This window comes from Bidens hawaiensis, unplaced genomic scaffold (genome assembly GCF_021521415.1).
Source record: "Bidens hawaiensis isolate Kalapana, Puna unplaced genomic scaffold, B.hawaiensis_p1.1 tig00035101_1, whole genome shotgun sequence".
Lineage (NCBI taxonomy): Eukaryota > Viridiplantae > Streptophyta > Magnoliopsida > Asterales > Asteraceae > Bidens > Bidens hawaiensis.
The window spans coordinates 105450-117370 of record NW_027496108.1 but is presented as its reverse complement, the minus strand read 5'-3'; the positions used below and the strand labels follow the sequence as shown (position 1 = coordinate 117370).

Genomic DNA, 11921 nt, shown 5'->3' with positions numbered 1-11921 from the left:
GGAACAACAAGCGCCAACTGACATATTTTCATGAGTCTTCTAAACCCCTCATTTTCCACAAACTTGAAAGGCAACTCGTCAATAATCACCATTATCGCTATTTGTAATTTAACTTTTTTCTGATCAAACCTAAATGATTGTAAACAAACTTTACTATCACCGGTTTCTTCATCCGTTTCTTTACTAAATGCAAGATTTGACTGCTTGGAAGAATCATTTTTGGGATTACCCTTACACTTTGGGATATGATTAACCATATTTGTTGTACTAGCTTTCGAATCATAAACATAATTTGTTACACAATATTTGCATCACGCCCTAAGATTTCCGTCTTCATCTTGATACTTAATAAAATGACGCCACGCAATTGATCTTTCTTTATAGTTCTTAGTTTCTTTGAACATTCTGAATTCAAATTACTAGCATTAGAATCAGCCTCTGTAGACATGTCTAAACTCAACAATCTGTATTTGTAAAAAAACAACTAACAGTTAATAATCTGATAAAAAAAAGTAAAGAATGACTAGTTAACAACAATAAACAGTCAATATCAATGACAACGTCAGTTAATAATCTGATACAAACAAGAAAACAAATAATCAGATATGTATTATAAACAAATAGTTAATAATCTGATGACTTTACTAATCTGTAATAATCTTACAACTAACAGTTAACAATCTGTAATAATAATAATAATAATAGTAGATCTAATATGATAAAAAAAAGTAAAGAATGACTCGTTAACAATAATAAACAGTTAATAATAATAATAGTAGGTATAATATGATAATCTGTAACAACTTCAGATCTAATAATAATAGTAGATCTAATATGATACAAAAAGTATAAACAATCTGTAACGACATCAGTGATATAAACATCAGTGACAACAACATCAACATCAGTGATAACAATCTGTAACGACAACAGTGATATAAACAAGAGAACAAATAACATAAGTGACGACAGCTATGACTCATACAGCAGTGGACGGATTACCTCTACGATGGATGACGGGTGGCGGGTGGAAGATAGTGGTTAGCGTACACCGGTGGACGGCTGAGAGAGTGAGAGGAAGATCTACTATTCTGCTAGGTTATTTTGAAATGAACGGAAGATAGGGTTTTGTTAATACTTAATATTAGTGGGCTTTGGGCTGGGTTAGTGGGTTATAGAAAAAACTAATAAAAATAAATGGTAATTTTAATCGGATTATTTGGATATCCGAATAATCCGAACTATCCAAAACTTTTTAAATCCATATCCGAATCTGATCCGAATCCGAATTAGTTATTCGGATATTCGGATCGGATCCGAATAAGAATTTAGATCGGATTAATCGGGTTTCGGTTTCGGTTCAGATTTCTGATTTATTCGGATTTCGGTTTTCCTGAACACCCCTATAAGTAGTGTGTGAGGGCTTTTTGGTCTTTTCATCTATACCTGCAAATTTATTGGTCTCGTCATCTTCATTTCTTCTTCCAACTTTCAACCACCACACCACAACCACCGTCTTCGCCGCCCCTCCGCTACCACCATCTCATAAAATCGTTAGCTCAGACATCTCTAAGTGATGAGTGGTAATCCCTCTGTTAATCTCTCTAAATCCACACCCAATATTTTGTTCCTTACACTAAACACCCACAACTTTGATTTCTAAAAACCCTATTAATGGAGTAACCAACTTGCCGCATATATCCTCGTTGGTAAATGTTTCTCCGGCGGATCGCCGGAGCTATTACGAGAGCAAATCGGGCCTTCCTTTAGCTCCGAAGAGGGTTTTTTTTTCAGTTGTGGAATGGTTCTCCGGTGATACCATCCCCAACTCCGGTGGCCTGCAACATCATCCCCCACTTATGAGCTTGTCGGAACCTCAATCCTCTACTCCGGCTACCTGCCTGCAACTCACAAGAACCCTTAAATCCATATCCGATTTAAACCATGCCGAAATCCAGATCCGTTTTAAACCTCAATCCTCACAAGAACCCCCAAATTCAGATCCGCTTTAAACCTCAATCCTCTTCCCCGTATATGTTAGGATTCGTTCACCAAATCCAGATCCGCTTTAAACCCCGCCGAAATTTTTCCCTAATCAACATCCTCGACTGAAACTGCCTCCATTTGATATTCTGAGTGTTAGTTTTTTAGGGAGTTTGAGATGATGATTTCTAACGATGGTTCAAGAAGGTGGACGACGGTGATGCAGTGGAGATGGTGTGGTGCGCGTGGTCTAGTGTGGTGAGCAAGGTGAGGATGGTGGTGGCCGACATTTATGAAATGGAGATGAAATGTGGGTGGGGTGTTTTAAAACTATTTTTTAATTATATATGTTGGGACTTGTATTTTAGACCAATGCATCGAATTTATTTGTGGGTGAAAAATATATTATTTGGTCTCAACCAAGGGTGGATGGCTTGAAGACCAAGTCATGCTAGACTAGTATAAATAGTTGTTTTTATTCATTTGTCTAGAATGAGTATTTGTATTGTGTATGTGTGAGATTTAGGGTTTTATCCCTTTGAGAGAGTCTCCGCCTCCAGGATGAGCTCTCCTGGTGGCGGCTGATATATTTCTTAATCGATTGTATGTATGAATGTATGTATGAGTGTTTCATCTTTGTGTGAATCATTCGGATAATATTAATCATACTACTGTTTCTATCTTTTGTGTTTTGATTACAATTGTTCATCCTATTATTGATTGTTAATCAAATCAGGCTCTCTCCCAATACACCTCATCCGTCCAAACATCTTTCAAGAGTGAATACGAGATTCGATCCTAACCCTAGACCCGAGCTCCACACCGTTGATTAGTATCAACTTATTTTTCACGCTTCCGCACCGGGGCTCGGTTCTCTCAATATATATATTATATACATTATAATTACCATTTTTCCCATCACATGCTACTCACGTGCAACCATTTAACTGAGTTCTTCTAACCCAGTTAGCGTAAAGGACATAACGTGTAGGAAAAAAATGTTTAAAGTACACCGTCTGCAATGAAACTAAAAAAAGGACACAAATCGTAAATTGGCTTTTTTTAAAGAACAAAATTTGTAATTCTGTCTATTTTATTTTTTAAAATAAGCTCTTTTACATCTAATATATTATATGAAAAGCTTTTACAAGTTAATAAAACAGTCAAATGTATAAATATTTTTAAAATTTACATAACAATTGATAACAAAAAAGGCAAGGGATCCTCCCACACCACCCTGAATCTTCATACACCATTTTTTGTCCTATACGACTCGTATAGGGCTATACGGTCGTATATGACCTGAATCGTGTCAGAAGTTGTCTGCCATCGTTTATTGTGCATCGTATAGGCCTATACGGGTCGTATAGGCCTATACGGCCGTATAGACACTTTTTTTTAAAAAAAATGATGATCATATATATAATATATGTGATTTATACGGGTCGTATTTGGCTCGTTTATAGACACTTTTTTTTAAATGATGACCATATATACAATATATGTGATTATACAGGTCGTGTTTGGTTCATTTATCTTAACGGGTTTAAATGTTGAGCTCAAGCTTAGCTCGTCAAAAGCTCAAGACTGTCTAGGCATATTTGTTGCTTACATATAATAAAAATTTGAGGTTTTTTTAACATCTAGTCAACATACATTAAAATATAAATGCACCCCAAAATTTGAGGTTTTTTTATAAATCGTTTTCCGGCAGCGATTAAGGCAGTCTGAATGTTTGTGCAAATGTTTTATATACGGTCGTATAGCTTTTATTTTCTATACAGTCGTATAGCCCTATACGACCGTATAGCTTTTATGATTTTGTCTTAATGCAATACGAGACATTTAATGTCTATACGGTCGTATAGACTGTAAAAAGCTGTTTTTTTGTCCCCTTGCCAGGCATGTGTACCCTATACGACCGTATAGGTCTATATGAGCCGTATAGGCATGTGGGGGTGGTGTGGAAGGATCACATCCCAAAAAAAATCCAAAATGCACACAAACTTAAAATTAAAGAGCCCCCACATGTGGGGTGGGGTGAGTCGGCTTGAAATTTGTCTTGGTTATATTGTAAACCATCACATGGTATTGACATAGTGCTATTGTCACCCAAATCATCATTCCCACTACACTACTAGTACAATTTCAGTGCAATCTTCTTACAAAGTTGCATTCCAACCCCAAAAAGATTTCTTTATACCTCATCATACGACCATGAATACCTTATGCCTTAAGGTACAGGTACCACCATAATTGTTGTTAGTTTCACAACATCAATCGCAGACCCATGATTTTATTTCATGGGAGTCGATCAGGGGTTTTAACCAAAACCTTATGAGAGGTGATCGAGATTTTCACATACAAACAGTGCTAAAGTTATTTTCTCTAAGGATGATAGTTGCCGCCTTACTATAGGTGTGGGTACGCCACCGCATAACATTATTATCATCCTTGGTTGAATATGTCTCATGTGTTAGGGATTTATAAAAACATTTAAAAGTTGATAATTTAAATTGCAAATCTAGATAAATATTAAGATTGTTGTACTACTTTTTTTCATGATAAAAATATCGGACAAAAATTTCATTAAAACTCTCGAATTTAATTGTATATGTTCAAATCAAATATACGTATGTCTGGCCTCAAAGGTTGCGTATATTATTCGAAATGGCGCGTGTTCATTTTATAACTTTTGTACTGTAGGGTTGAATTAAAAATAATATAGTCCCATATATGACGTTATAAAAGTGAGAATATATTTAAAAATATTTTTAAGATAAAAAGAGAATGATGATGGCTATTTAAGTCATTATGTATCAACTATTTGAAAGGTGAGTTGTAAAGTGCACAAGGATAACGACATTAATCTTCATTAGGGCATCAACCAACTACACCAAAAACATTTATGTTTTGTAACTAATAAATGATCGTCGAGAAACTTTAGTACTCTAGTTGCACTAGAGTATATGGGTCACCTCAAATATGTTCTGTAAATTTATTTCTTGCCAATTAGTTTTTCTTTTCTTTAGAAAGGACATTGTTTAAAGATAATGATTTTTAAATTTTTTATTGTTTTTAAACTAAGATGTGACTTGAACTTTTAAACACTTAAAAATTAGTACTTTAAATACACTCTTGATATTTTGGATAGAAGAATGGTATGTTTGGTTGAGAGTTTTTATAAGCTTTTAGCTTCAAGCTTTTAAAAAAATGTTTCTACTCAATTAAAAGTCTTCTTTTATTGAAGAAGCGTGAAACTTTTAGTTTATGAGAGAAAATTTAAAGTCTGAAGCTCCTACCAGTAGCGTTTAGAAAAAACTAAAAACTTTGAGTATTTTTAAATTACTTAAATAACTTTTCAAAATAAATACATTTAGTATTATTTTTTTAATATGCCCATTTTGATCATTTTAGACATTTTTATTAAAATACATCTAAAAAGCTACAGCTCTTAGCTTCTAGCCATCAGCTTCCAGCTACAACTATCAGCTAATTTTGCCAAACATATCCGAAATGTGGGTTAACTTGCACATTTATTAACTTATTCAATATTGTAGTTATGCACCATTTGTGTAGGCATAAATATTAAAGAAATGTAGTTTATCTACTTCTATTCGTATACGAGACTATAATATACCTATTAAAATGTTTTAAGTGCATGTGATATGCAAAACAAAAGCCTTTCATTCGTGTATCATCATTAAACTTTATCTTTTTGTCTACATATTGTTTATGTTTATGTGCTCCTTTTTTTTAAACTAGTCAAGGTCGTTTTAGAGAAAGCAGAGCAAAGTGTTATAAATTACACATGCTTTTATGTCTCATTGAATTCTGTAGCCGGTATTATAAACCCAAAGTGATAGGTTCATACATTATTTTCTTAAATCAATAACATATCAAATTACATGATTGAATTGTTATATTTGATAAACAAAGAAACCTGACAATAAAGATACATCAAATTATAACTTTATAACTTAGTCGCGCTTTTAGTTGATATAACTTTTTATCGATTTCTTCTTTGTCATATTGCTCTATCACTAATGATTAAACAAAGATAACCCCGGCCAACAATTATTATGTTGTTGAATTTAAGTTTGAGGGAAGAGAGGGCAAGGAGGTTTTTTTTTTGTTTCGTTTTGGTCGTTTTTCTATTTCGGTTAAGTTTCGTTTTTGTTTCGTTTTAATCGGTTCGAGGTTTTTGTTTCGTTTTGATCGTTTTTTGGGTTTTGGATGAGTTTTGTTTCGCACGTGATAGTTTGGGTATTTTGAATTGGATAAATTTTGGATAACTTGGATATTTTGTTTTGACGCATTTTAACCTATAAATAAAACTCACTTGTATATTTCCAACCCATCCTGACCCACTTGAAAAATTTTTATGATCCATCCTAACCCATTTTACTTTTAAAGTTTATCCATCTTAACCCAAAAAATCCATATGAGTTAGGGTTGCCACCCTTACTATTTCTGAAATGTCGAAAACCACTCTAAGAAGAAAACCTATCATAAATGACAAAATCTCTATTATTTTTTTTGTCACACGTGGGATTAAATAAGATAGATGACCAAACATATGTTCACTTTTGTTTTTTAAATTATTAGCAATATCATTTAAATATCAACTAATGCCGCTCCAAAATATTTAAACCAGAACGAGTATCCGATATTTATATTATAATAATATACATGTTACAATGAAATTATATTTCTAAAATCTAGAACTGAAATAACTTTATTCAATTTTCTTCAAACTTTAAAATTAAAAGTGGAATATTAATTTCTTATTATTCTTTACTTGCATTTTTGCTTCTTGAAACCGAGCCTACCCTTTTCCAAATCGTACTCCACGTATATATTCTGTTGTTGATAGTTTCCAATTATTATCGACGGCCCGACTCTTGCACCCGACCCGATCTTTTCGCTAGATACGATCGTCATACACAACACGTCCGTATCACCCAAAAACGAAAAGTAATCGGCCATGGGAAGTGTTAATTTAGCCCCGCCTTTAAAATGAAACATCAACGCGGGTAACTCTGTCGGCTTACCACTAACGTTGAAACAGGGACGTAGCCCAGATATCTTTTCAACGTCAGAAGCCCGAGGATATTGAGACACTTGATTCTCAAACTCTTTTGCCACCAGACTATGGACGTGATCATCCATAAAGGTGAAAGTGGTGCCGGAAACAATAATGGTCCCACCATTACCGTCAGAGCCTGGTACCAGATACCCATACGGGATTTTAACGGTATTACCGCCAACGGTTATTTTCCTAAGGCTTAAATAGTAGTATTCCTTAAAAGCCGAACTAGATGTCACACAAAATTCTCACGAAACTTCGTGTAACTAATTCCCGTGACTCCGCTATCTTCTGGTTCGGATGAATTCCGAACCAGAATCAGCTCACTGCTCACCGGTGTATCATCAAACCGGTGAGAAACAAGACAATAGGAAAATTTTCTCAACCCCATTTGCACGGGTAACGATCTCAACCCACGCCCAAACCCGACAATCCCTGACGGTTGTCGGGTCGAAATAATCGAGCACCCGACCATAAAATCCTTAACATCCCCCTCACGAAAATTAAGCGTCTCGGAGAGTAACGTCACACCCCGACCAAAGGCGGATCATGCCGGGGTGCAACCGATTGCCCAAAACACAAGACACTATTAAAGTGACAATATTTAATCAACTCATTTATTTCACAAATTAATAAACAACACATCTTGGTCATATAAACAAATTGAACACAAGTAAACAAATATATTGTTCGTTTTACTAATATCATAATAGTCTTGGTAACGTTTTCCGACAAGTCCTCAAGTCAATAAAAGTCAAACCTGTAACAATGCATAAAATAATATTTTGTCAACACGTATGTTGGTGAGCAATTTCATAGTTTGAGTATATATAATATGAGCGAAATCCACAAACGTATATGAGACTATAAATAAAAACATCAATCGTGGCATATAAAATATACGTAAATGAGGATCCTTTCTACTCGGTAACAACCGACATACTCGAATAATGAGGCCTTATTCTACTAGCACAAGGCTAAGTAGTTAGGGGAGCGTATACTTAATGAGGCTCAACAACAACATAAAAATAAACACTCGTGCACGTAAAGCATATGAGGTATATAACACACAAGCATATAACACACAAAAGAGCAAGTATTCCAAGTATCATATATACCCTAAAGTTTGTGGTTTGAGAAAAGTGTATAATAAATCATTCTTGTTTTGAATAAGTATGCATGTTACCCCCAAAACATAAAAGGGAAAACGAGGGATGAAATGTACTCACCTCGATTGACGAATCGAGAAATAAATGGATATATAAATGAAGCTCGAACGGTAAACGAACAGATCCGACTTGAAACGATAAACACCTTAACTAAAATAAATAATGTAATATATATTAATGAACTTGAAACCATAATGAAACTATATTGAAAATTGAATGATGAGGTTTGGTTGTTAATCGGGTTACTGGTTAGTTTGTTAATAATTAGAGACTCGTAATTAATTAATAATTAGAATAAAAATAATATTATTTTATTGGGACTTTTTAAATAACTAAACCAATATTAAAAGAGACAAGACGGGTTTTAAATCAAAGGTTCGGTTTTATAAAAATGAATAGATAATAAAGCTTATAATGATGTTATTAATGATAAAATAGTAATGATAATAATAATACTAAAAGATATGTTGGATATATATATATAGGTATATAAGATAATGATGTTAATAATAATAACAATAATTATTTTTAATAATACTAATATAGTATAATAATTATAACAATAATTATAATTAATAATACTAATATTAATAGTTGTACAATAGAAATCTTGGTATTATTTATAATGTTGTTGATAAAAACGAAAATAGTAATAAATAATATTGATAGTAATAACGATACCATACTCCATATTGGCTCGATTTCTAAACGAGTTCACAAATTAAATATAATAATATTACTGCTAATAATTGTGAATAAAAATATGATTTTACTAAATAATAATAATATGATCTTTATTAATAATAATAACAAATTAATTATTTATAATAATAATGATAAAAATAATGATATTATTAATGGATACATATAATAGTAAGTTTAACGTAATAATACTAATAATAATTTTTATGTAATAATTAGCACTAATAGTAACCGAAACTTGTTAAGTATAAATATAACACCAAAACCGGTCTAGGATGAGACTCGAACCCGGTTGTTCGTCTTTTCCCCAAATCCAAACTTATAATCAATATATAAAAACTAATAACCCCAAAGTCTAAATTATTTACCTTTTACATGTTCACGAGTCGTCGGAGGAAGGCTATCGGAGACGTAGTGGGTCACCGGAGCCAATTCCGGCCGTCGGAGACGCCCCGGAAAACAAAACAGAGAGAGAGAGAGAGAAAATGAGTGAGACAGAAAGAGGGTGAGAGAGAGAGAGACAACGAGAAGAGAGAGGAGATAGTGGCTGGAGCACCAGGAGCCACGGCAGCCGCCGGAAAAACGTGCGGGGGGTGGGGGGAGAGCTCGCCGGAGAACGAAAGGAAGGAAGAAGGGGGTATTGCGGGGCTGCCGGAAAGCCAAGAAGGGGAAAGGGGAAGTGGCGGTGTCGGGTTGAAGGTGCGAGAAGGGAGGAGGGTGGTGCCGCGTCGAAGATGGTGGTCGGAGGCGGCGGCGGCTCCTCGCCGGAAACCCGAGCTCGCCGGAGCAGGAGAAAGAGGGGAAGGGTGGCTGAGGTTGATGGTGTTACGGACCAGAGGGAGAGGTGGGGAATGGTGGTGGTGTGTCGGAGGTGAGGAAGGAGAGGATGGTGGCCGGAATTCACGTCGCCGGAGATTCGCGGCCGCCGGAAAACGCAAAGGGGAAAGGGGGCGGCTAGCATGTTCATGATATTAGGGTTATGGTATTTTCTTTTTATATGCATGATACATATTTACAATAACAGCCCTCCAAGTTTCTATAAATGTGTAATATGAGTTTAAAAAGTTTCCAAAGCTTAGAACGAGTTTACGAAAAATCAGTTTGAACCCTTTATGTTTTTCTTAACGACACTATAACATGACAACCACCGATTTATTTAAGATCGAGGTCTTTAATAATATTATATAATAATTAAATAAGGTTCAAAAATGTTGAGTTGAGTTTACGCATTAAAAGTTTACAAAAACGAATATAATTCGAGATCTGCATTTGACGAATGTCACAAGTAACAACCCGGACGTCGACCCGGACCCATATTGAAGCATATACGGCGGGCATATATCCTTGCCATTACACTTAACCGGGTCAGTCGACCCGAAAACCCACCCGCATTTCTTATTACCACACCCGATTATCTTTGCAGACGAGAACAATTTGGGGATGAATTTGGGGATATCTTGATTTGGTGATGCAAAATAGGCCCGTCCAAACCGCTCGTCGCTCGAACTCGCTTGCCGCTCGCTCGGATTTTTCTCGGAAAATGCTCGCTCGTTTTTTCGCTCGATTGAAAACGAGCCGCTGTGCTCGATTCGATTTGTAAACGAGCCAAGCAACGAGCAAATGCCTGCTCGGTTCGGTTCGGCTCGAATATTTTAAATTTATTTTATATATAATTATATATGAAAAAATATATAAATATATAGACAAAATACATAAATATAAGCTTACAATTATTTTTACTCATTAAAAGTTTTCATATTCCGTCAACTTTATTGTTTTATTTGTTCGATTTAAGTTTTTGGAATACTAGAAGTTTGTTTACATTATCATTATATCTCATTTCAAACTTATTTTTAATAGAAGTTTACAATATTTTACACATTTGTCTAAAAACTACTAATTTATTTATAAAATATATTATTTACAACTTTCAAATTTGTTTATTATTGAAAAATTTAAAGTAAAAAAAGAAATAAATAATGCTCAAAATCGCTCGATGTTCGATCGAAAAATACTCGATTCGATTTTGGCTCGTTTCGGTTTTCGCTCGGTTCGAATTTCAGCCGTTCGGTTCGGTTCGGTTAGAAACGAGCCAAGCGACGAGCAAGCCTTCGCTCAGTTCGGCTCAGCTCGTGATCAGCCCTAATGCAAAATCACAGCCGTAACACGTGTAGCGTTTGGTACACGGGAACCAAACAAGACTGCTACCGGTATCCATAACAAACATGAGTTTCTGAGCGGGTGACCCGAAGCTGAGGGAAACAGGGTACCCGCCATAGCTCATTGGGAAAATGGGAATTGTGGACATAGAAGCGGTTGAGTTGTCATTAGGGTGTTTGATAAGGTTGGCTCTTGCTATCGAAGCGGATGCGAGGCTGTTTAGTTTGGATATGTGGGTTGTGTGTGGATTTTGTATTTGTATTTGTATTCGTAATGTGGTGATTTGAGATTGGTGTGAGGGAGAGTTTGATTTGGGAAGAAGGTGAAGGGAGAGAGAGAATGGTGATGAGAGAGAAAATGGAGAGGAGAGAGAGAGCCATTGGAGCTCACGGAGAGGAGGTGAAGAAGATAAGAGGAAATGAGGAAGTGAGAAGAACTAAATAAAAATCAATGGTTTGATTTTGTTTTTGTAAAAAACGAATTTATGGTTTAATGGTATTGCATGTAATAAATACCGAAAAAAACCAAACTGAACCAAAATTTTTAGATGTTCATGTTTTACTTTAAGTAATTTATGGGTGATTAAAAGACTTTGTCTCTGTCACTAGGCCATCAACCTTATAACGGTTACTTATTAATTAACAAAATGATGTAGCCCAAATTCATTTTTTAACAAGATATTTCGAGATTAAATAGCAAAACCGGACCAAGCTCAAAGCGTAAACCGAACAGTTTTTAAATTTCCAATAAGCAAAAGCTTTGGTTTTCAGTTTTTTAGTCCAAAACCGATTAAAAACCAATTTGGTCTTACACTCTTA

The 11921-nt window shown here is 34.9% G+C and overlaps 1 pseudogene; it reads right to left on the bottom strand.

The window, feature by feature from the left end:
* Positions 1-6630: 6630 nt before the first annotated feature.
* LOC143587027 (putative aspartyl protease At4g16563) lies at positions 6631-11503 on the bottom strand (annotated as a pseudogene).
* Between the last annotated feature and the right edge of the window lie 418 nt (positions 11504-11921).